The 24536-nt window shown below is 37.2% G+C and overlaps 1 protein-coding gene and 1 long non-coding RNA gene across 7 annotated transcripts in view; one reads left to right on the top strand and one right to left on the bottom strand.

Moving 5' to 3' along the window:
- Positions 1-24536, top strand: part of SLC10A7 (solute carrier family 10 member 7) — a 259532-nt gene that overhangs the window by 113041 nt on the left and 121955 nt on the right. The window lies entirely within an intron of this gene.
- Positions 341-9488, bottom strand: LOC129481110 (uncharacterized). Its single transcript, XR_008657259.2, has 3 exons — positions 9264-9488; positions 7296-7507; positions 341-5038 (listed from the first exon to the last, which is right to left on the bottom strand). It is a non-coding gene; the product is annotated as an uncharacterized lncRNA (long non-coding RNA).

The raw sequence follows: 24536 nt of genomic DNA, 5'->3' as shown, positions 1-24536 counted from the left end.
TTAAAAAATTTCTCTATGTTTCTTATATATTGCAAAAAAAGTTAAATTATCTTTCAGAATATCTGAAATATATTTGTTCCCCCATTTTCAGTTCAGAGTTTTTGTTTTTTAATAACCATAACCCTTGAATATGTAAATTTACTATGCCTCTTGGAATTTCCACTTAGCTGCTGGATTAACAACCAGTACTGCCATAATATGTTGAAATTTCTAGGATGCTGAAATTCTGAGCCATGAAGAATACAATAGAAATGATTAACATTAAAGCTGATGTCACCCCACTAAGGCTTAAAGTGGTATAGATATTAATAGATAATAAAGCATTAGATAATCTGAGAACAAGAGGGTTGATATTCCTACAAAGCTAAGAATTAAAGGATGCTTCAGAGAAAAAATCGACTTAAAATATTCCCTCCATTAGTGTCCACCAGTCAACTTTATATTGTTGAACATCAGGCCCAAGATCAACAATTGTCTACTTCTCATTTTCGAAGTAGTCAGTTGTTGACCTTGAGTCTGATGTTCAACAATATAAAATCTCAAGCTCTTTCCATCCCTCTGCTCCATTATTCTTAGCTGTTGGTCTGTTTTTTTTTGTTTTGTTTTGTTTTGTTTTTTTCCTGAGACACAGTCTTGCTCTGTCACTCCGGGGTTCAAGCAGTTCTTGTGTCTCAGCCTCCCAAGTAGCTGGGACTGTAGGTGCGCACCACCATGCCCAGCTAATTTTTTGTATTTTAGTAGAGACGGAGTTTCATTATGTTGCCCCCAGGGTGGTCTCAACCTCCTGAGCTCAGGCAATCTGCCTGCCTCATCCTCCCAAAATGCTAAGGTCACAGCCATGAGCCACCGTGCCTGGCTAGCTATTGGTCTTTTATCCTCATGCTTTGTTACTTCATGGTAGTGAGATGGCTGTTGAGGTTTTAGGCATTGTATTTTTGTTCGAGGTAGGAAGAAAGGAAAAAGGCACTGCTGATGTGCTATCCTCTTATTTCTGTCCTTTTATATGTTAGAACAAGCATTTCCACCAGGCTCTCAGCCGACTTTCCCTAATATTGCACTGGCCAAAACTGGATTACTGCTAGCTGTAAGGAGAGGAAAGAAATTGAGTATCTGTCAAAGGGAACAGAATTTGGCTTAGAATCATGCTTCCTGACTGATGTTTTTCCCTTTATGGCATGTGTAGGAAATGATAACATTTGTTGTACATCCTAAGGGTGAACAGAATGCTTCTGCTAATCTAGGCCCAGTCCTTCTGCCTTGAGAGTTAAGGGGAATCAATATCTCGGCTATCTGTCATGTATTTGAGGCACATATTACTTGGAAATGTGACTGGTTTAGACTAACTAGACTAACAGTGAGTCATATCCTAGATTGGACATATTGTTGTCCCTAAGAAAACAGGGTTCTGTTAACATATAAGAGGGTGGGAATGGCTATAAAGTAGGCAGTTAATAGTCTGGCACAGTAGCTGTTTGTTTAAACATTATCTTCGATTTTAGAATATGCTGTATTTGGATTTGAATAAATATGTATCTGTTACTCTCAGAAGTCACCTTTTTCCCCTTTAATAATGAAACTTCTGGAGTGTGGGGGAAATGGTTGTTCAGTGTATATAAAGTTTTAATTATCTGCTAAAGTTCTAGAAATCTTTTGTACAACATAATGCCTATGCTTGACAATACAGTATTGTGTACTTCAGAATTTGCAAAGAGCGTAGGTCTCATGTTACATGTTCTTATTACAAAGAGCGACAATGGGATAGAAGGAAACACAGAAATATTGCATGTGTCTGTTAACTTGATTGTGGTGATGGTATCATGGGTGTTTTCAATGTTCAAACTCATAAAATTGTACACATTAAATATATGCAGTTATTCGTATATCAATTATACCTCAATAAAACTGCTTAAATATTGTAAAAGAGGATTAGAGTTGGAAAGTTGACTTTTCTCGGTATACTTTCAGCCTCACTTGCCATGGCCTGACTTCTATGTACAATGAGATATCCTGGGACTCTAAAAAGATAAAGTGAGGGGTAGGAAAGATCCCATCACCAAAATAAGTCAGGTTTATATATGAGAGACCAGAATCACACAGTAAACACTTTTTGTTGTTGTTGTTGTTGTTGTTTGTTTTGTTTTTTGAGATGTAGTCTCACTCTGTTGCCCAGGCTGGAGTGCAGTGGTGCAATCTCAGCTCACTGCAACCTCCACCTCCCTAATTCAAGTGATTCTCCTGCCTCAGCCTCCCAAATAGCTGGGATTACAGGCGCCCACCAGCACGCCCAGCTAATTTTTGTATTTTTAATAGAGACGGGGTTTCACCATGTTGGCCAGGCTGGCCTCGAACTCCTGACCTTAAGTGATCCTCCCACCTCTGCCTCCTAAAGCGCTGGGATCACAGGAGTGAGCCACTGCGCCTGGCCACACACAATAAACTCTTAAGGAAGGATCCTAGGAACTAGGCATTGAGCAGATGGCTGGTGGTTGGCTTCTTATATGTCAAATTGGCAAGAATGTTCTGGCAAATCCTTAGGTCTCCAACACAATTAAACAGGACGCTCCATTTGAGTTGTTCATAGCAGAGAGTGGAGATCAGCTTTCAGGACATGGCAAGGCTTTCCTATGCAAAGTACCAATGAGGAGCTTATAGATGAGGACATGAAACTTTCAGTCTAATATGGTCCAAAATAAATAGATGGAGTGCCTAAGGTAAAACAGGAGATCGGTTTATATATTAGGTATTCAGCGATAGGCTTAAAAGCAAAATTTTAAAAAACACAAAAATATAACCAAAATTGCCCTAGAGCCAAGAGTTCCTTAGCCTAGGGACCTGAGATCCCAATAACTTATAGAAACTTACATTTAAAATTCTATAATTGTATATGGGTTTTCTTGGTTTTTTAATTTTGTTTGTTTTGTTTTAGAAAGAAAGGCTGTAGCTTTTATTTAATTTTCAATGATTAAGAACTGAGAATCTGCTGAATGCTTAACTAACCCAGACCGGAAGCAGTTCTCCAGATCTTATAAGTTACTTTAAGAGAAGTACAGCTCCCAATTGTTCTATGATCTGATATAATCTATTTAAACAGTAATCTCTCTTTGCTATGCAAGTGCTTTACAGTACTTGTCAAAAATGGCTTTATGGAAAAGATATCCTTTTTTCTCCAAAATACCTGCTAGTCTTGGATCCACAAATTCAGTTTTTCTCTTGAAGAATATAAAATACATTCTATGGGATGAGCAAAATTATGCATCATCCTGTAAGTGGTATTGCAAAGGAGCCAAAAAAAAAAAAACTCTCCCTTCTGCCTCCAATATTACATAGCATTAAGAGTTAGTTAACATAATTAAATGCTTAATTATTTACTAGACCTTCCAGAATTTGAATATCCAAGATATTTGTATATATGCCCAGTTAGACTTTTAATCATAACAAAATATTGTATATGGTAGACAGGCAGATAGATAGATAAAAAAGAATGAGTTTTTCTCAATTATAAAACAATTCTCAGTTCTTCATTGCCTTCACAGTTACTCCTGTCCTTTAGATGTGTGTGTTTAAATAATTTTTTCTTCATGGATGAAGCTGACAGCGTTTTCCAAATTGATTTTCTATCTGTAATATTCTAACTGTATTTCAAACCTCATTAAAGCCCTTTTCATCATTTCTCTGACTTCATTAGTTATGGCAGCATCTCAAAATCTGGTTTTCTCAGTAAATTTCATTTTTGTGGTGCCAATGTATTATAAAATGATCAGAGAAGTAGGAGGGAGTGAGGAGGAATTGACATATAAGGACAAAGTGAAAGATTAGGACTCTTTGGCCTAGAAAGTAAAAATCTATCAAATCATGAATGGCATGGATAAGATGAATATGAACGAAGATGGTAGATCTGGAAAATAGAAAGTTGAAGGGGCATTCTGGAAACTTTCTTAAAATATAAGTAGAGCCACTAAACAGAGGCAAAAAACTGATTTTAAAAGGCTTTGGGTTAATTTATTTCATAACCAGTGAGAGACTAAACTAGTAAATCTTCCTGTAAACTGAGCAAATCCTAATTGATTGTAAGTATTATTCTGATAAACATGATTTCTTGTTTTTTATCATGTTCTCCAGGTCACTCGTTAGTAACAGAATTTTGCAGTGGTTAGGCGAGATGGGACCTGACCTAGAAAGATAATTCCTATGCTGTTTACACATGAAATGCACAAACAAAACTGTCAATAACAAAAGCCACTGCAATGTGTATCAGTAAAGACTACATCTTTAGTTTATTTTTACAGTGAAATATCAGGGAAGTGCTTTCATATCCAAAGTTCACGTAACAAAGAAGCAACATATAAGCCAGGTGCGGTGGCTCACACCTGTAACCCCAGCACTTTGGGAGGCCGAGGCAGGAGGATTGCTTGAGGCCGGGAGTTCAAGACCAGCCTGAGTAACATAGCAAGAGCCTGTCTCTACCAAAAGTAAAGAATTTTTTAAAAGAAGCAATATATAGATGAGGATTTTTTATCTTTAATATATGAACAACTTTTACAGATCGAGTAGAATCATATATACCCATAGAAAAATGAACAAAGATCTTAAACTGGTCACACACACACACACACACATAAATGAGCAGCAAACCTATGAAAAGATGTACAACTGTACCAGTAATCATATCAGTGCAAATAAAAATATTTTCCATCTATAAAATTAGCAAAGTTCAACAAGAGTCACAAGACCTATTGTTGGCAAGAATGGAAAGACATACAGATTCATACTGTTGGTCAAGCATGGTGGCTCACGCCTGTAATCTCAGCACTTTGGGCGGCCGAGGCAATTGGATTGCTGGAGTCCAGGAGTTTGAGACCAGCCTAGGAAACCCAGGGAGACCCCGTCTTTACAAAAAAGTTGAAAGCAAAATTAGCCAGATATAGTGGTGCTCCTGTCACCCCAGTTAGTCAGGAGGCTGAGGTGGGAGGATCACTTGAGCCCGGGTGGTGGAGGCATGCCACTGCACTCTAGCCTGGGAGACATAGCAAGATCATGTCTTAAAACAAAAACAGAAACAAAAGCACACTGTTAGTGGGTGTGTAAATAGGGATAGTCTTTCTATTTGGTAATTTAGCAATATGGATAAAAATTGAAAACATTTAGAATAACAATAGCAATAATAGTAACATCTATCAAAGCCATCATGGGCTTGGTGCTCTGCTGCACACTTTGCATGCACTGTATTCTTTCCTCACAATAACTATTCTTACTCCTATACAAGAACTGTGAAAACTAGGACTCAAAGAGTTTGGGTTTTCTTCCCCCTTAATAGCTGTAATAACAGCTATTAAGTGGCAAAGTCAAGATTTAAACTTAATGTCTTAATAACTCCAGATTTCACAACGATAACCACTTTGCTGTTCAGCTTGCTCTTTTTGGATCAGTTCCATTTTTAGGAATTTATGTCAAAAAGACAATTATCAAGTGCCCAAATTGCACATATAAGCATGTGATAGGCTTTCATAGTTAGGTGTGAAGTATACATGCAGGTATATGAAATGTAGCCTTCGGTAGTTAGCTGGAACTGAGACCATGCAATAAACCTGGGAACCCGAAAGGTGCCCTCTCACGGAAAGCACTACTAGAAAAACTCTAATCATTGGCCAAGATAAGCGAAGTGTCATCTTAGTCTGGGACTTTGAATGGGAGAAAATAAGTTTCTTGGGAGAAAAATGGAAACTCCATGTCTGTGCTATAGGTGGTTATGGAGTATGGATTTATACTGTTTTCATCGGATTAGAAACTCAAGTCTAGAAATTAATGTTAAAACTAGTTCCAGACAAGAGTTCCAGAAAGAAAATGGCTGAGACGTTTTCAGAACTACTGGAAAATGAATCCTTAGATTGAAGAAGTTTGCAGGTCCCAAGCAGGATAAGTTTAACTAAATCTGCACCTGTATATATCATAATAAAACTTCGATATAACAAAGACTACTACAATAACTACTAGTAGCAGTAATAACAAACACTTAGATAGTGGTTTCTTTGTGCCAGGTACTCTTCTAAGCAGTTTATATATACCAACTCATATATTTATAGACATTAACTCATTATCATTATCGTTAGAAAATTTTTGCAAGATTACACCACTAGTCTGTGGTCAAGCTGGGATTTGAATTCAGACAATCTGGCTCTTGAAGCTGTGCTCTTAACCACTACATACACTGTTCAAAGAGAAAATCTTCAGGTCAAACACAGAGAAAAGACAACTTTCTAAAAAACAACAACAACAGCATAAACAACAATTAGTGTGACAGCTGGCTTCTCTAAAGCAGTAATAGAGGCCCCCCAAAATGGAATGTCTTCAAGGGGAAATGAAGTTAGAAAACAATTGCTAGCCTACATTATTCCCAAGCAGACAATCATTCAAGAATGAGGGTGAGCTCTTCCGCTACTTATTCCTGTCCCCCTGCCCCCTTTTTTCCCCTTTCCTCTTCCTTTTTTTTAAACATGTTTTTGGTTTCCTTCCCTCCCCTTGAGGCAGCCAGGGTTGGAGTGGCCTGTGGGGTCAGGGCTGAGGAAGCAGTTAGGACTAAGCGGGTGTGTTGGGCCCAGGAGGCAGTCAGGGCTGAAGAGGTGACTGGGATGAAGTCTCAGGAGGTGGATAAGAGTAAGGAGGCAGTTGGGGCTGATAGGGCCAGTAGATTGGTTACATGCAGGAGGTATGAGGAAATAAGGGTAATGGGAGCCTGACTTCTCTCTGTTGAAGAAGGGAGTTACGAATATGGAAAGGGGGAAGACTAGCATACATCCTGTGGTGTTGACTGAAATTAGAGGTATCAGTATGGCCTGATGTTTAAAAATACATGGAGATAGATAGATATAAAATAGATAAAACAGATATTGGTATGTGTGTATACACATATGTATCTTTCCTACCAGTGTCCACTGAAAGAGCCTAAAATCAGTTTCACCCCAGTAGCAGTAAGTGTACCTAGCATGCTGGATCTTGGTTTCTAGATGCTATTCTCCACCAATGGGTTATCATGTCTGCAACTCACTCTCAATTAGGTATGAAGATAATAATTGAGTGTCTACATGTATACATTTTTTTGTAGTGGTGGTATAAATGTAAATTTTTATTCCATTTGAAAGAGATTTAATACCTATCATCTTTAATCTGGGTTTTAAAAATATATCATAAAGTTTATTTTGATCTAATTTTTAGCTTAGATGACCTATGAAAACTCAACAAAAAATACTGATTCAAAGCATCCCAAAGTACAAGTTACACTTGTATATTATTTGACTTACTATTTTCCATGTAATTTCTTCTCGATTTAATATATTTCAAGCATATGTAATCCACAGTGTTTTATGATGGGAAGATAATTGTATTTAGAATCACACAGTCTGTGCTGCTGTGTAAATTTGGGCAAGACTCTTATCTCTTTTTGTTCACTGTTTCCTCATCCATAGGCAACTCAGGATTGTTCAGCAACCAATCTGAAAAAAACATGAAAAACCTAGGCAGAGTTACTGGCATGTAAGAGGCGTGCAATAAGTGTTGCTTTCCCTAATTTTGTTCTTTCTTTATTCCGTCTCTCACCAGTGTGGTTATGCAGGTATCCTGGGCATTGGGAAATACAAAGCTTAGTAATAAGGAACCATAGTAAGAGGGCTGTGTGTTTGCCCCTTTGTTCATATCTGGCCTTTCCTTTCGTATTTCATTTTTACCTTCGTTTCTGTAATTAAGTCATCCATCATCATCCAGAAGATGAACCAAGTCAGATAGTAACCATAATTTGGGGAAGACAGTGGGGATAGGAGGATTGTGGAGCACTAAGGGTTACTAAGGGATCAGCAACCAGTGTAAATCAGGAGATTAGAATAGAGAAGGTCTTTCCAACCAGAAGACTTTTATCGCCTGCCGTCAGAGTAGCTTATGATCTCTCAGAAAAATACTGATTGCTCATAGCTGAATGACTTCAGCTGATGCTCCTTTCTGATTCCTTACTCAGCTAGCAAATTTTAGCTGTTCTGAATCTTGGGGCCATCCAGTGTTTGCAGTTTCTATTCTTTCATTGATATCTTCATTTTTTACTTTGTTACTTTGGGAGTATTTTTCTTGTTGCCAATTTTCTTTTACACTTTTATATGTAAATAGATATTCCCTAAATGTCAACATACATTTTATGCAATTTTTAGTGCATGCAGACTCACTTCTTTTTATTTTGTATTCTTCTTTTCATGTCTGCAAGACCAGACAATTTGTTCTTCAAGTAAATAATGTATCTGTAGGGAAGGTAGAAGCCCTTAGCGACACACTGTTCATTCACGTCTGTCATCAAATGGTGAGTATGTTCAGAAGGACCTGGAGCTTAGCCTACTTTTTTGATTCCTTGAAACCAAAAACACTTGTGGAAAAATTCCACAAGTCTCAGATGAAGGTTCTGCTCCCTAGCAAGAGCTCAAGTGCTGAAATTCAGAGCCCATATCCTTAGTTCTATTCTAATTACTACCACAGTGCCTCACATCTAGTAGATGTTCAGAAAACGTTTCGATAAGTCACTCAGTAAGTAATTTGAGATCCTGCTTTTCATCCTAGGTATTTGTACTAAAGCCTAGAAACCAGAATAGGATGACTGTGAACCTCTACTCGATTGTGCTCTTATAACACCTCCCAAGTACCCCTTTAGCCACTGCCCTATTTTATGCTCTTCTTTCAAGCAAAATTTGAAATAACTGTTCCAATTTCTACTTTTAACGGTGCCAATCCCACCCCTGTACCCAATTTAATCAAGCCTCCCTAGCATTCTACTCAGTCTTTAGGCTCTGCCCTTGTCAAGGTCACCAGTGACCTCCATCGTCCAAATCCAATGGTGATTTTTATGTCCTCATCTTACAAAAACACTTGGTAGTGGTAGACAATATTGATCACTTGCTCCTTGTAACATGTTTCTGTTTTCATTTCCATGATACCTCTTTCTCCTGGGGTTTTCGTCTATTTCACTGACTGCTCCCCTTCTCAATTCCCTACATAGATTCTCTAACCTCTAAATGTTAGAGGGTCTCAGGCCTGGCTGTGGGTCCTGGCCTTTACTCTGTCTACAGTATCTTCCCAGGAAAATTTATCCAATCATCCAACCCTGTGGTTTGAGGTAACATCAAAATGCTTGTTGATACCTTCAACACTGATTTTTTTCTTAAATGCTGGACTCATACATCAAAATGCCTATGTTATGCTCCATCCTAGATATCTAAAAGGTATTTCAAGCTTACTGTGCACAAAGTAGAAGTCTTGATCTCACCATCCTTAAACTGCTTCTTTCTCTATATTTCTTAATTCAGTGAATGCCTCTGCCCGTTACATGGACTTAAAAATGTTCCTTGATTTCTCTCTTTCCATTGTCTTCCCCTCCCCGTATCTGATTTATCAGAAAATGCTATTGGATCTATTTTCAAGCTGTATCTTGAGTTTATCAACTTCTCTTCATCTTCACTATGACTATTCAAATTCAAGATGCCATTAACTCATTTTGCCTCTTGTGCTGTAATTATGCCTATTGTGCTGTAATTATTCCCTAATTGGTCCACCTCCTTCTACTCTAATCCCCTTAAAATTTTGACTCCACACATTGGCTGTAGTAATCTTTTAATAATGTAAACGTTTACATTGTATTCCCATACTCTCTCCCAACTCTTTCTTGGTGTTAAAAACCTTTCTTGTCTTCCTGTTGCCCTTAGGTTAAAATCTACACTCCTTATCCCAACCAGTAAGCCCTGTTATCTAGCCCACCCTTCCTCTGTGGCTCCACCTTATGCTACACCCTCCACAGTCAGCTCACCACAGCAGCAAAGACTTTCTCCCCTCAAGCATTTCAAGCCTGTTTTCTCCTCAGAACCTTTGAACTAGCCACCCCCTGTGTCAGAACATACTTTCCTCAGATCTTCACTAGATTTGCTCCTCTTGTCACTCCAGTGTCAGCTCAAATGACAGCTCTATAGTGGACTTCTCTGAATACCTCCCTAGTACTTTCTATCACATTACCCTGTTTATTCTCTTAACAGCTAGGTTACCACTATCGAAAGTTAATCTTGTTAATTTCCCCATTGCCTGTCAATCTCCACTAGAATGTAAGCTCTGAGAGAGTAGGGTCCTTGTCTGCCTTTTTCACTCCCGTTCTCCTGCTGCTTACACAGTGCCTGGCACCTAGTATGTGCTAAATATCTGTAGAATAAATGAACCATTTTTCCAGGATTCAGAAAAGCAAAAACCCTGGGACTTTGGGAGTCTTACCAGTCACTGGTCTGTGATACCTAGTCACATGCTGAGTTTCTCTTTTCCCACTTTGGCTATTTTTTCTCTCCATTCTTTTCTCCTTTTTCAGGACGGACTTGTTGTTTGTTTCTGTCTCTCAAAGCCTTTACAAAGCCACATTTTATTCTTCTTGTCTTTTGATATCACCCACAGATTCTTTTCTGAAGTATAATAATTCCAGCATGCTGTGGTCCATAAGTCTGTTTCTTATTATGTCAAATTAGAGGACTTCCTGATCACTGGTCCTAGGCTTGTCTACTTTTCTTATAACGAATGTTCCACAGTCTGGTAAGAAGTTGATGGAATATAGATTCTCCTTTGGTGTTTCTGCTTTTCTTGATCTTAATTTTTCTTCTCTGACTTCTTTTGTGATGAAGAATCTTTTTGATACTACTTCTCTAACTATATCTTTAACCAGAAAGATAACTAAATATTTAAGCTATAATGGAGGCCACACATTCATTTTCTGTGTATGTATAAGTGTGTGTATATACAAGTGTATGTAATTATTAACTTTTTTACACAGCTCTTCCTTATATCCTAATTGATACTTTATTGCCAAAATAAATGTCAAATTGTAGGATACTGACTTATGTAAAGAGATTTATCTATTTTTTAGTACACAATAGAATATTTTTCCCTATTCATTCAGTCATTCACATGCATATCCACGTATTTTCAGAAAAGTCAAGATGCTCCTAAGAGTTATTGTGTTCCGATTACATGATGTTGCAGAAAATTCCAATGCTACGTCAATACATCTTTGGACACTTGTGACATTATATACACCTGGGCTGCCTGAAGAGCGAACTTTGCTTTACAACTTCATGTCTTAAACTTCTGGTCCCCAGAGTCTCTGCCCAAAATGAACAACTTCGTTTGTTATTGCTTTATCCAGTTTTTCTTTCAGCTTTAGTTTCCACTCTTGTTTTGTATTGTTAAATCATACCCCAGAGAATTCCTAAAGGTGTTTCCTCTGCTCTCCTGTTTTGAAGCCACGTTACATTTACTGACTGTACAAGGACTACTTAGGCGTCCTGTTGCAGTTCTTTATTGGCTCTTCAACAACTTGCAGACTTAATGTTTCAACACTGCTTCAGTGTGAGTGGACTAGCCATAATGAAGGAATTGTGTGTGGATGATCTCACTCTGCAATTTAAAGTTCACGAGTGACATTAATTGGAAGTCCCATTAAACAGGATATGAAGGAAAGCTTCAAGCTCTCCAACTGCTAAAAATTCTATGCAAACTATCCCTTGTGCAGACCAGAACATAGTTATGGTTTCTTCAAGCTCAAGGATTTTGTCTCCACAGCACAAATGAAAAAGGTTACCAGTGATCAATTATATATATTATTGGGGATGTGTTTCTAAAGCAGACCTATTTTATCCTGAAATTCCTGGATAATTTTGGTGTTGTTTGAGTTGTTAAGTTGGAAGAAATCCCCAGATGTCTGAAAACTTTTCTGACATTATTTTAGTTGACATATAGTGTGCAAGTGGCCCTGCTTTAAAATGAGCATTATTTAATACACAGTAAACCATCTTTTAGTTCTTACATCGGTCTTAACTTTATTAAAGTCAAAAGTAATGTTCGGGGAGAGTAAAATCGTAAATATCATAAATATGATTCATAAATACTTAAAACAACAGAGTTCCTAGTTGAATAGAAATTCCACTTAGAATTGTAGTTTATCTTTGAAAGAAAAACTTCTGGGATTGAAGGTAAACTGGTTTTAGAAAAGAAATCAAATGTTATGGAATTTGAAAATCTAATTTGGCATATATTATATTAATGCCCTGTAAAAGCCAAAAGTCTGAATTCAGTTAACAGAGTGTTTGACTTAATTCTCTTGTTTCTTTTTCTCGTTTTCCTTTTGTTATTTGTGTTTAAATCTTGGTGACTTTTCCTTGTATGGGTTTAAACATATTGTACTGAATTTCTAAAGGGGCTGGTCCCTCACTGCTTTTTTTTTTCAGTGATTTTAAAGGAAGTAGTGTCTGGAATTTGTGTGTATGTGCAATTACTCTTTTTCTGAATATATATAATCCCACAATTTTACCAATATACATATTTTTTTTGTTTGTAAATAAGCATGGATTTAAAAATTCGGTACGTAAAGAGTAAGGTTGATAAGGCCTTTTCATGTATTTGTATCCTAATATGTTTTTATTTTAAAAAAATATGCTGCAACTGATTGAACTAAATTTGATTTTGACTTGTTCCACACAACTGTAATTCCTTCAAAAACATGTCAATATGCAGTATATTTAAGGTGATGTCAGCAACAATTCCTTCTTTATTTAGAGTAATGTAATCTAAAACTATCAACCTTTTCTACTTTCATAAGCTTTTGACTTTCATACCATAATATACAAAATAATTTATTTTATTTAAAGCTTTTGGTAAAATGTCCATCACTTGAAGGAAAATTTTTATTTAGATATTCTCTTTCCACTAAAATAGACTTTTCTATGAGTATCTGTGTTTCTTTCCATGTTGCGAGCCCTTTGAATTACTTTGGTTTAATTAGTTATTCCTTTATTTAAAAGTTAACATAATGGTCCCATTTTGTGGTCAAAGAATTGAACCAAGCAGGGTGATTCAGTTAGGGAACAAAATGTCAAATGATACCAGAATCTAGTTACCTTATCAGTCCTCTTCAGATAGACGTGATTAAGCAACCTTTTATATAATATGTCTGAGCCAAAGAGAAGAAATAATTAATATTGGAAGGATGTGGGAGAAAAACCTTGTAGATTGTCGTATAATGAGAGCAATCCATGATACATACATTTAAAGAAAGAAGAATGATCAGTGTCTCAAATTCAAAGGCTAACTTGGTTTACTTTTATGAGGACATCTCATCGATTTTTATGTATGCTAAGTTCTATAGAGTTCAAATTGAACAAAGAAAAACAAATGACATATATGGTTAAATACAAGTACTATGTACAGAGGTGACTTGGGGGATAGAAAATATATTGAAATATTGAATAAACAAAGTAGTAACACTCCTCTAGCAAGACATTCATGCTGTGTAATTGTGTAATGTACATATATACTTGTTTTGGTTTTCATTTACGTTATTACATTTTAATACTAAAAAGCATATCCGATGTTAGTGTATGTTGGGAGCAAATATACGTGCCAGCACCTGACTCCAGTTCACTCACAAGCAGCCATGTCATTTATTTGTGCAGTGAATTGTTCTATCTATTAGGTGCACCATTACAAAAAGTGCTGGGGAAGGAATGGTTACAAAAAATATTCAGATGTAAAATCTGCCTGAATGAACTTCTGCTTTAAAAAGGAAGCCATGTACACATAAATCTATGAAATACAAGATAGCAGCAACTGTGTAGGGGTTTTATTTGTTTGTTTGTTTTGAGACAGTGTCTCGCTCTGTTACCTAGAATGTAGTGCAGTGGCATGATCATGGCACACTGCAGCCTCGAACTTCAGGGCCCAAAGCAATCCTCCTGCCTCAGCTTTTTGAACAGCTGGGACTATGTTCTGGCACTATGTTAGCCACATTGCCTGGCTAAGTTTATTTATTTTTATTTTTTTATTTTTTTGTGGAGTTGGGGGTCTTGCTATGTTGCTGAGGCTGGTCTCAAACTCATGTTCTCAGGCAGTCCTCCAGCCTCCACCTCCAAAGTGCTGGGATTATAGGCATAAGCCACTGTGCCCAGCCAAAACTGCATTTTAATAGAGAAGCATGTAATAGCGGGACAGGTGACGTGGAAACATGGAATGAGAGTTCAGAGGAGAAAACGGAGACTATCAGGGAAGGCTTTATGGAAGAAGTAGAATTGTTGTTTGGAGAACAATATTCCCTTTTAATGTCTCTTATAACTGAACAAAGGTCATGTATTTCTAAAAAGGCATGAGTTTTTAGGAATAGAAATTATTCATTTTATACCATATGAATAAGAGTATGGAGAAATGTGATCCCATGGATGAGAAAAAGGACTCAGAAGAAAGATATATTTGAATCTTTTCCCATGTCTTCCATATTTTCATTTGTTTATGTGGTTCATGTTTATTGTGTGTGTACATGTTTGGGCTCTGTTTGCTCCCTAAATCAGTATACAGTATTGCTTGAAGATGAAAGTGTGGGGCTGGGCACGGTGGTTCATGTTTGTAATCCTAGCACTTTGGGAGGCCGAGGCGGATGATTTGTCTGAGCTCAGGAGTTCGAGACCAGACTGGGCAACATGGCAAAACCCCATCTCTACTAAAATACAAAAATTAGCCGGGTGTAATGGTGTGCGCTTGTAGTAGTCCCAGCTCCTCAGGAGGCTGAGGCACGAGAATTGCTTGAACCCAGGAGGCTGAGGTTGCAGTGAGCCGAGATTGCGCCACTGCACTACAGCCTGGGCAACAGAGCTGTACTCCCTTGAAAATCTTTTCATAGCAAGCTCATCATACCTTGGCCATTTCTTTGTTGTAGAAAGGAAAAGTAAGAAACAATACCTATTTATTTTGTTATTTAGTCACAGCACTAGTAGATAAAAGATTTAATGAGGTAGGATGTTGAAATAAAGACTTAAATCAGGTTTTTATTTATGTTATAACCATGGATTATGAGAATTCGAAATCTAGGGCTGACCTTGACCAGTCCCCAGAGTCAGTGATATTGGCCTTACATATCAAGTTCAAGAAAACTTCCAATCATGCTGATTAGATTTCCTGAAATAATACAGAATAATACTGACTCTGTTTAGATTCCCATATTTTAGCTGTATTCATTGAAGTGGATATTCTATGGGTCTTTGAAACAATTTTACCTTAATTATACATAATTTTTAAATGAGATTTTAAATGTGTTTGTACTTTGAAATTGAAGTCAGGAGCTATCAGGCCTACTCTGAATGCTATAGGGCACTGAATTTTCAAAAGGTTCCCAGAATAGTTGCTCTTATTGGTAGGTGCCTGTATATTCCCTTCCCCTAAAGACTAGTTTCATACGTTTTATATTCAGATTATGTTTACTATGGATTTTGATGGGACTTTATACAGTATTTGGTAATAATTTATGCTGATTTCAACTTTCCACATTCACTGCTTCAGTTGGATAAGTAGCAATGTATCTTGAACTCTTTTAAGGTAGCCTTTCTTTCCTCTGTGTTTTATAGAAATTACTCAGTATGCCATGCACTCATTCATTCAACAAGAAACATTTGTTCACTTCTTTGTTCCCAGTGCCAGCACAATGTCTATTCCATAGTGAACAGGGTATTTTCTGCCTTTATGGAGGTTACATTCTAGTGTGGAAAGCAAACATTAAGCTACTGATTATGTGAAAGTTGTTAACCAAAGAGTATAAAGTATAAAGAGATAATGTAGTAGAAGGACTACCTCAGTGAATTCCACCTCCACCATTTACAAGCTCTGTGATCTTGTACATATTTCTTAATCTTTCTAGGACTCATTTTCACAGCTGTAAATGGAGATAATGCTAATAAACTCATGGGGTTGTTATAAAAGCTGAATTTTTAAAATGCGTGTAAAGAATGGAGCATAATGCCTAACACACAGAAACACTTAGTAGCAATTGCCTTTTTTTTTTTTTTTTTTGAGACAGGGCCTTGCTCTGTCATCCAGGCTGGAGTGTGGTGGCACGATCACAGCTCACTGCAACCTCTACCTTCTGTGCTCAGGTGATCATCCCACCGCAGCCACCCACCACCCCGCAATAGCTGGGACACAATTGTCTTTTAAGCTCAGACCTGAACAGTGGAATTTCCTAAGTGGAGAACATTTATTAAGAGAGAACACCATGATCAGGGCCTTGAGGCAGGGTTGCCCATGTTGTTTTTAAGGAACTAAAAGAAAGCCATTGTGCCATGAGCTCAGAAAATGGAGAGGAGAATCGCTTGAGATGAGGCTGAGGTAGTCAGTGGTAGCAAGGTCATGCAGTGCCTTGTGGGTCTTGTTAAGGAGGTATCAGGACTTTATTCTAAGGGCAATAGGAAGAATTTTCACAAGAGAATGATGCTATTCAATTTGAGTTTTAGAAAGATTATTCTGGCTTTAGTATTAAGAATTGTTCAAAATCTTTCACCAGGCATTGAGGGGTCTGGCTCATCTCTTAAGGGACCTTTGGGGAAAAATATTGGTGGATATTTTTGCTATTGTCATCTTCATAGGTGATGAGCCCTGGGACAACAATGAGTGACATAATTGGCATTGCCAATTTTTTGTTTTTCAGTAAATCTGAAGGTCATAGGTATGTGAGTATGAGTGAGTGAGTGTGTGTATTCATCTTTGCACACATATATAAACATAAAAATATATACATGCACATATATAGACCCACACATATATACATACACATATATATCTCCCACTAGAGAGACAGCGAAGGTGTTTTTCTCTCTTTTCCGCCTCTAACCATTCAATCTCAATGTTTTTTAAATTATAGCACATAGGTTTAAGAGATAAGGGAGATAGAATATATTTGCCAATCCTTTTAGTCTGTACGGTATAATGACATATTATCATGATTACTCTTCATGTGAGAATGGAAACATATTATGTTATGCATAATGACTTTATAATATAGATTCACAAATTTCAGAAATTATAGAGATACAACAGAGTCCTGTGTTCTTTTGCATGTCATGATGAATGCAGCAGTTGTATGTATATACAAGAATAGATCATACTGAGCATCCCCTGAGCTCCGTTTGCAGACAAGTCGTATCTCCACCATGACAAAATTCCCACAAGATTTTGAATTATTAATGTCTTGGAATCTGCGGGATTCAGCAGATATGTTCAGTGTTATCGATGGCAAACTTTATCTCTTTTATTCCTGAGACACATAATGAAATAGGGAGTTCCTCAAATAACCACAGTTACTGTTTAGGGTAATTTTGTAGGGGCCAGTGGGATTTTACCATAATGTGTATGAATATAATTTTTCTCTCTCGCAGCAGAATGTATGGAAGATAGACAGAGAATGAATTGGCACTAATTTATGAACCTCCAGCCTTCTCACTGCAGTACACCCTGTGAGGGCAAGATACTCTAATTGCACCTACTTCACATAATGAGAGCTTTGAATGACAATTACTGATTAGAGTTAGGGATGTATGGGGACTTTAGAGAAGATGTATTGACCTCGAGACGACAAGACTTCATCTGCCTTTTGTACAGCTCTGTCCCTAACAATTGACCAGCAGCTCAGTGAAATCCAGCTCTACAGACTTGCACCAAATATTTGAGCAGATTTTAAACTTAGGGGCTGAGGTACACTTTATTTCTCAACTCAAATTAGGTCAGACAGTTCAAGAATTCTGTTTGCTTTTAGCAGTGTTTTTACTTTACGCTTTTTCTTCCTTGGTGATGGTCACACAGACTGTTTTTCTGTTTGGTAACAACAATAACCCATAGTTCAGACTGCTCTTTTTAGAGACATTGATTTGCACCATCACAAATGGATACCTGACATTGTTTTCCTCTTAACACATTTGCAGTGTTCACATTTGGAAGGCCAATATTTAAAAACTGGTATATTTTATATAATATGTGTATGAGAACTGTAAGAAAGATGAACAAATTAAAGAGAATTGCTGATTGTTTTATTAAGGGCAAGAGTTTATATGGTCTACATGTCCTTTTTTGAGCAAAGCAGTTTTTTTAATAAGTCAAGATGACATTTTGTGTACATCATCTTTTTATGAACATTTAGACATTTTAATTATACAACACACACACATTTAACTAGCAAGATGATAGTGTCCTTTCCAGCTTCACTATCTAGCTCTCTCCTTAATGAAAACAGATCAAAGTTAATTTGTTTTTCCCTTTCAAGTTGCTCTGAGCATTAGTTTCTTCTAAAACCCCTCTTGCTTCCATATTTCCCACCTTTACAACCACTTTTTTTTTTTTTTTTTTTGCATTTTAACTTTTCTGTATGTCTGGAAAATCTGATTTTAGAATTAAAAGCAAAAAGTACTTACAATGCAGGCAAGTTTAAACCCAGTAGACTTAAATAATTTACAATTAATATAACTGGTAAAGCAGGAGGGGAAAATTGCTTGTGTTTTCCTAGCTCCCCCTGCTCTGAATTTTCCCAGTCCTAGGATTCTGATTGAAATAACCATATTTTATTATTATTTTCTTTCATTTTCTTTGAGACCAGGTCTTGCTTTGTCACCCAGACTGGAGTGCAGTGGCTTAAACATGGCTCACTGCAGTCTCGACCTGCTGGCCCAAGGCGCATGTGATCCTCCCACCTCAGCCCTGCAGGTAGCTGGGACTACAGGTGTGCACCTCCACACCCGGCTAATTTTTTGTATTTTTTGTAGAGATACGGTTTCTCCATGTTGCTTAGTCTGGTCTTGAACTCCTGAGCTCAAGCAGTCTGACCGCCTTGGCCTCCCAAAGTGCTGGGATTACAGGTGGGAGCCACTGTACCCAGCCTAAATAACTATGTTTTACATATTCTGTATCCTCCTTCAAAACTGCCCCATGCCTAATTTTAAGCCTTTAATAACTATTAGCTTTACAGTACTACAGTCTGTCACTGAAACCATAAAACATGATTGCCTTCTGTCAATTTCAATATAGTTTCTTGTGAACAGGTTTACTTACAACTAAAGAGCTCATTGTCTGATTATTCTGTGTAAGATACAAAATATTAGTGAAAATAGTTTTTCAAATAGCAGAATCTAGATGTCTGCAACAAATTTTACTATTAAAAGGTTAAAATCACACCCTCACACCTTAGTGATATTATGTACTATTATAATTGTCATTATAACTCCTAAAAATATGTTTTTTTGAGATTCCATAGGTTGCATTCAGCTAACATTTATTGAGCATCTATTAAGCTAGGCAACTGTGCTAAGTGATTTGGCATCCATTATCTCACAAATTCTAACAACAGCCCCAGGGAGGAATGGTCATCTGCATTTTATAGCTAAGAACTCTGAGAATCATAGAGGCTAGTTAAGTGATTTGCCCAGGGTTTCATAGCCAGAAGGCCAAACCAAAAGGTCCTTCTAATTCCTTCTAATTCCTAGTCTGAGATTCCTATCTATCTAACAGCCATTCCCCCTCTCTGCCCTGTTACATTAGAAGCTGATAAACCAACCCTGGTGATAAAGACACTATGATGTGCTAAGGAGAATGAAGTTCTCTCTGGCAATGTTGGTCTACTACTTGTCTTGGCACTACTTATAGCTTTTGAAAGAGTTAATAGTCGGCCGGGCGCGGTGGCTCACGCTTGTAATCCCAGCACTTTGGGAGGCCGAGGTGGGCGGATCATGAGGTCAGGAGATCGAGACCACAGTGAAACCCCGTCTCTACTAAAAATACAAAAAATTAGCCGGGCGTGGTGGCGGGCGCCTGTAGTCCCAGCTACTCGGAGAGGCTGAGGCAGGAGAATGGCATGAACCCGGGAGGTGGAGCTTGCAGTGAGCCGAGATTGCGCCACTGCACTCCAGCCTGGGCGATAGAGCGAGACTCCGTCTCAAAAAAAAAAAAAAAAAAAAAAAAGAAAGAGTTAATAGATCTCATTAAGTGTATATGTTTGTTTTAGTTGGTTCAGGCTGCTGTAACAAATTACCATAGACTCCATGGCTTTAACAAAAACATTTATTTCTTGACAGTCTGGAGCTAGAAATCCAAGATCTGGTTGTCAGCATATAAAGTTGGTTGGATTCTGATGAAAGCTTTCTTCCAGGTTGCAAACAACTGACTTTTCCCTGTGTCTCCACATGGCAGAGACCAAGCTAGCTAGCTCTCTGGCCTCTTTTAAATTTTTTTTTTATTTTTGTAGACTTAGGGGACACAAATGGAGTTTTGTTACATGGATATATTGCATAGTGGTGAGGTCTGGGTTTTAGTGTACCTGTTGCCCAAATAGTGAATATTGTACCCAATGGGTAAATTTTCAACCCTCACCCTCCTTCCACTCTTCTACCTTTTGGAGTCTCCCATGTCCATTGTTCCACTCCGTGTCCATTGTTTAGCTCCCGCTTGTGAGTAAGAACATGTAGTTTTGATTTTCTGTTTCTGAGTTCTTTCACTTGGGATAATGGCCTCCAGTTGAGTTGTTTGAGATCCTTGTAGATTCTGAATATTAACCGTTTGTTGGATGCATAGCTTGCAAATATTTTCTCCCATTCTGTACGTTATATATTTGCTCTGTTAATTATTTCTTTTGCTGTACAGGAGCTTTTTAATGAAGTCCTATTTTTGTTTTTGTTGCATTTTCTTTTGAGGACTTAGTCATGAATTCTTTGCCTATGTCAATGTCCAGAAGAATTTTTCTTTCCTAGGTTTTCTTCTAGGTTTTTATTTTTTATTTTTTTATTTTTTTTGACAGAGTCTCACGCTGTCACCCAGGCTGGAGTACAGTGGCACCATCTCGGCTCACTGCAAGCTCCACCTCCTGGGTTCATGCCATTCTCCTGCCTCAGCCTCCCGAGTAGCTGGGACTACAGGTGCACGCCACCACGCCCAGCTAATTTTTTTGTATTTTTACTAGATATGGGGTTTCACCGTGTTAGTCAGGATGGTCTGGATCACCTGACCTCGTGATCCACTCACCTTGGCCTCCCAAAGTGCTGGGATTATAGGCATGATCCACCATGCCCAGCCTCTTCTAGGATTTTTATAGTTTCAGGTTTTACATTTAAGTCTTTAATCCATCTTGAGTTAATTTTTGTAAATGGTGAGAAATATGGGTCCAGTTTCATTTTCTGTATATGGTTCTCCAGTTTTCCCAGCACTATTTATTTAATGGATTGTCCTTTCCCCAGTGTATATCTTTGTCAACTTTGTCAAAGATCAGTTGGTTGTAGGTATGTGGCCTTATTTCTGGGTTCTCTATTCTGTTCCACTGATCTGTTTGTTTTTATGCCAATACCATGCTGTTTTGGTTAATATAGCCTTGTAATATAATTTGAAATCAGATAATTTGATGCCTCCAGCTTTGTTCTTTTGCTTAGGATTGCTTTGGCTAATCAGGCTCTTTTTTAGTTCCCTGTGAATTTTAGAATTGTTTTTCTAATTCTGTGAAAAATCATGTTGGTAATTTGTTAGGGATTACATTGAATCTGTAGCTTGTTTTGGGCAGTATGGTCATTTTATCAATATTGATATTTCCAGTCTGTGAGCATGGAATGTTTTTTCATTTGTTGGTGTCATCTCTGGTTTCTTTCATCAGTATTTTGTAGTTGTCCTTATAGAGATCTTTTGCCTCCTTAGATAAATGTATCCCTAGGTATTTTTTTGGTATGTATTATAAATGAGACTGAGTTATTTATTTGGTTTTTAACTGGATTGTCATTGATATATAGAAATGTTACTGATTTTTGTACTTGATTTTGTGTCCTGAAACTTTGCTGAAGTCATTTATCAAAGCTAGGAGTCTTTTGTAGGAGTCTTTAGGGTTTTCTAGACAAAAGATCATATTATCAGTGAACAGAGATAATCTGACTTCCTTTTTTCCAATTTATATGCCTTTTGTTTCTTTCTCTTGCCTGATTGCTCTAGCTAGGACTTCCAGTACTATGTTGAATAGCACTGGTAAAAGTGGGCATCCTTGTCTTGTTCCAGTCCTAAGGGGAATGCTTTCAAGTTTTCCCTGATGCATATGATGTTGGCTCTGGGTTTGTTTGTTTGATGCCTCATTTGTTGAGAATTTTTATCATGAAGGGATGCCAAATTTTATCAAATGCTTTTTCTATATCTATTGAGATCATCATATGGTTTTTGTTTTTAATTCTGTTTATGTGGTGAATCACATTTATTGATTTGCATATGTTGAACCATCCCTGTGTCTCTAGAATAAGACCCACTTGACTGTGGTGTATTATCTTTTCGATGTGCTGCTAAATTCAGTTTGCTAGTATTTGGTTGAGGATTCTTGCATCTATGTTAATCAAGGTTATTCTCTGGCCTCTTCTTACAAGAACACTACTCTAAATCATGAGGGCTCCACCTTTGTGACCCAATTATCTTCCAAAAGTCCCACCTCCAAATACGTTAACATCAGGATTAGGATTTTAATTTGCATTAAATTACAAAGAAAGTTGCTAAAAGGTCAGAAATAGAATGTAATTCTCCCTCCGATTCTCTCACAAACATACATTTATTCAGTGATTTTGCTGATTGATTTTGTAGTTGTTTATTGAGTATCTCCTATATGTAAGAGACTATACTAAGCTCTATGAGAAATAGAACTTGCTATTCGATATGCTTCCTTTCCTCAAGTGCCCATGGACTATTAAGGGAGTAAAACATATATACAAATAATTGTCCTTCCAAGAAGAAAGCAGTATGTAGTATAAAAAGAGGCACATATAACTGAAGGAATATTTAGAAGAGTACGTTTTATGGGTTAAAGGGCATTTGAGTGGACTTTGAAGGATGGATAAGATTTGGTCATATGGCCGATAACAGTACATTCCAAAAAAAAGAAACAGTAAATGCATGATGTAGAAAGTGCTGAGAGTTCATTAGGTTAGAGAAGGTACTTTTGAAGGGCCAGAATAGCAGAAGGCATTAACAACAGAGAATATGTGAATACATGCTAAGATATTAGGTGAGCATTGCCACAATGTCACACACACAGTTTGCAAGTAACAGAGAGTTTGGGAGGCAGACAGTTGAGAGAGAGGTAGCAAAATGTTAATGACTGGTAATTGGTGAGTGCAGGTAAAGGATACATGAGTGTTCATTATACTGTTCTTAGCAACTTTTCTGTACATTTAAAAACAATTTTTTTAAGTTGAGGGCATCACTAATCATGAGAGAAATGCAAATCAAAACCACAATGGGATACCAACTCACACCAGTTGAAATGGCTATTATTAAACAGTCAAAAAACAACAGATGCTGGCAATGCTGCAGAGAAAAAGGAATGCTTATACACTGTTGGTAAGAATCTAATTCAGTTTAGCCACTGTGGAAAGCAGTTTGGAGAGTTCTCATAGACTTTAAGATAGAACTACTATTTGACCCTACACTCCCATTAGTGGCTGTATGTCCAAAGGAAAATAAATCGGTTTTCCAAAAAGACATGGACTCATATGTTCATCACTGAATTATTCACAATAGCAAAAACATGGAATCAACTTAGGTACCCCATCAACCATTGATTAGATAAAGAAAATGTGGTACATATACACTATGGAATACTATGCCTCCATAAAAAGGAAAGAAATCATGACTTTTGCAGCAACATGGATTTAGCTTGTGGCCATTATCCTAAGTGAGTTAATGCAAGAAAAGAAAACCAAATACTGCATGTTCTCACTTGTAAGTGGGAGCTAAACACTGGGTACTCATGGACATGAAGATGGCAACAAGAGACACTGGGGACTACTAGAGTCGGGAGGGAGGAAGGGGGCAAGAGTTGACTAACTATTGGATAATATACTCACTATCTGGCTGATGAGATCAAATGTACTCCAAACTTCAGCATCATGCAGTATACCCAGGTAACAAACCTGCATGTGTACCCCTTGCATCTAAAATAAAAGTTATTTTGAGTTAAAAAAATTATTTATTTTTAAGTTGAGGGAAAAAATCAAAATGTATAAGAAACATCTGTAATCAATAAGCAAAAGACAGTCACCTAATTGGAGAAAAAAAGGCAAAACATATGATATGAAATGACACAGGAGAATCAAAAAGATGAGTAAATATGCTGAACCTCTTAAGAGTTAGAGAAATTTAAGTTAAAGCAATGAGATTCTACTTTTCACCTATTTGATTATGCTGTTTTAAAAGTGAGGCATTTTTTAAAGTAATGGCAAAAACCGCAATTACTTTTGTACTAACCTAATAATATTAACCTTCTGTAATTACTATAGGGATTAGAGAACAGACATGTGAAGCACCTGCCACACAGAAGAATTTAGTAACAACATCTCCTTCTACTACCACTATTATCTAACAAAAGATATTATTGAAACCCTAAACTAGGGTATTAGCAGAGGAAATGGAAAAAAATCAGCTAGACTTGGCAACTGATTGTATTTGAGGGGAAGAGAAAAAATACTAAGGAGAGGAATACATTGCTATAGAAAGGAAGAAAGGTGGCTTAATTGTTTGCCATATTGATTGTTAAATACTCTGAAGGAGTCTTTTCAGTAAGGGTAGTTGATTCTTAGAAATTATTGAAGATAGACCCATAATTTAAAGACTATTCTTACATAATTATTCTGTTTTTAAAAATATATTCTTAAATACATAATATGGACACA

This window comes from Symphalangus syndactylus, chromosome 4 (assembly GCF_028878055.3).
Source record: "Symphalangus syndactylus isolate Jambi chromosome 4, NHGRI_mSymSyn1-v2.1_pri, whole genome shotgun sequence".
In the NCBI taxonomy this organism is placed as follows: Eukaryota; Metazoa; Chordata; class Mammalia; order Primates; family Hylobatidae; genus Symphalangus; species Symphalangus syndactylus.
The sequence above is the reverse complement of the archived record's forward strand: the minus strand, read 5'-3'. Positions and strand labels throughout refer to the sequence as shown.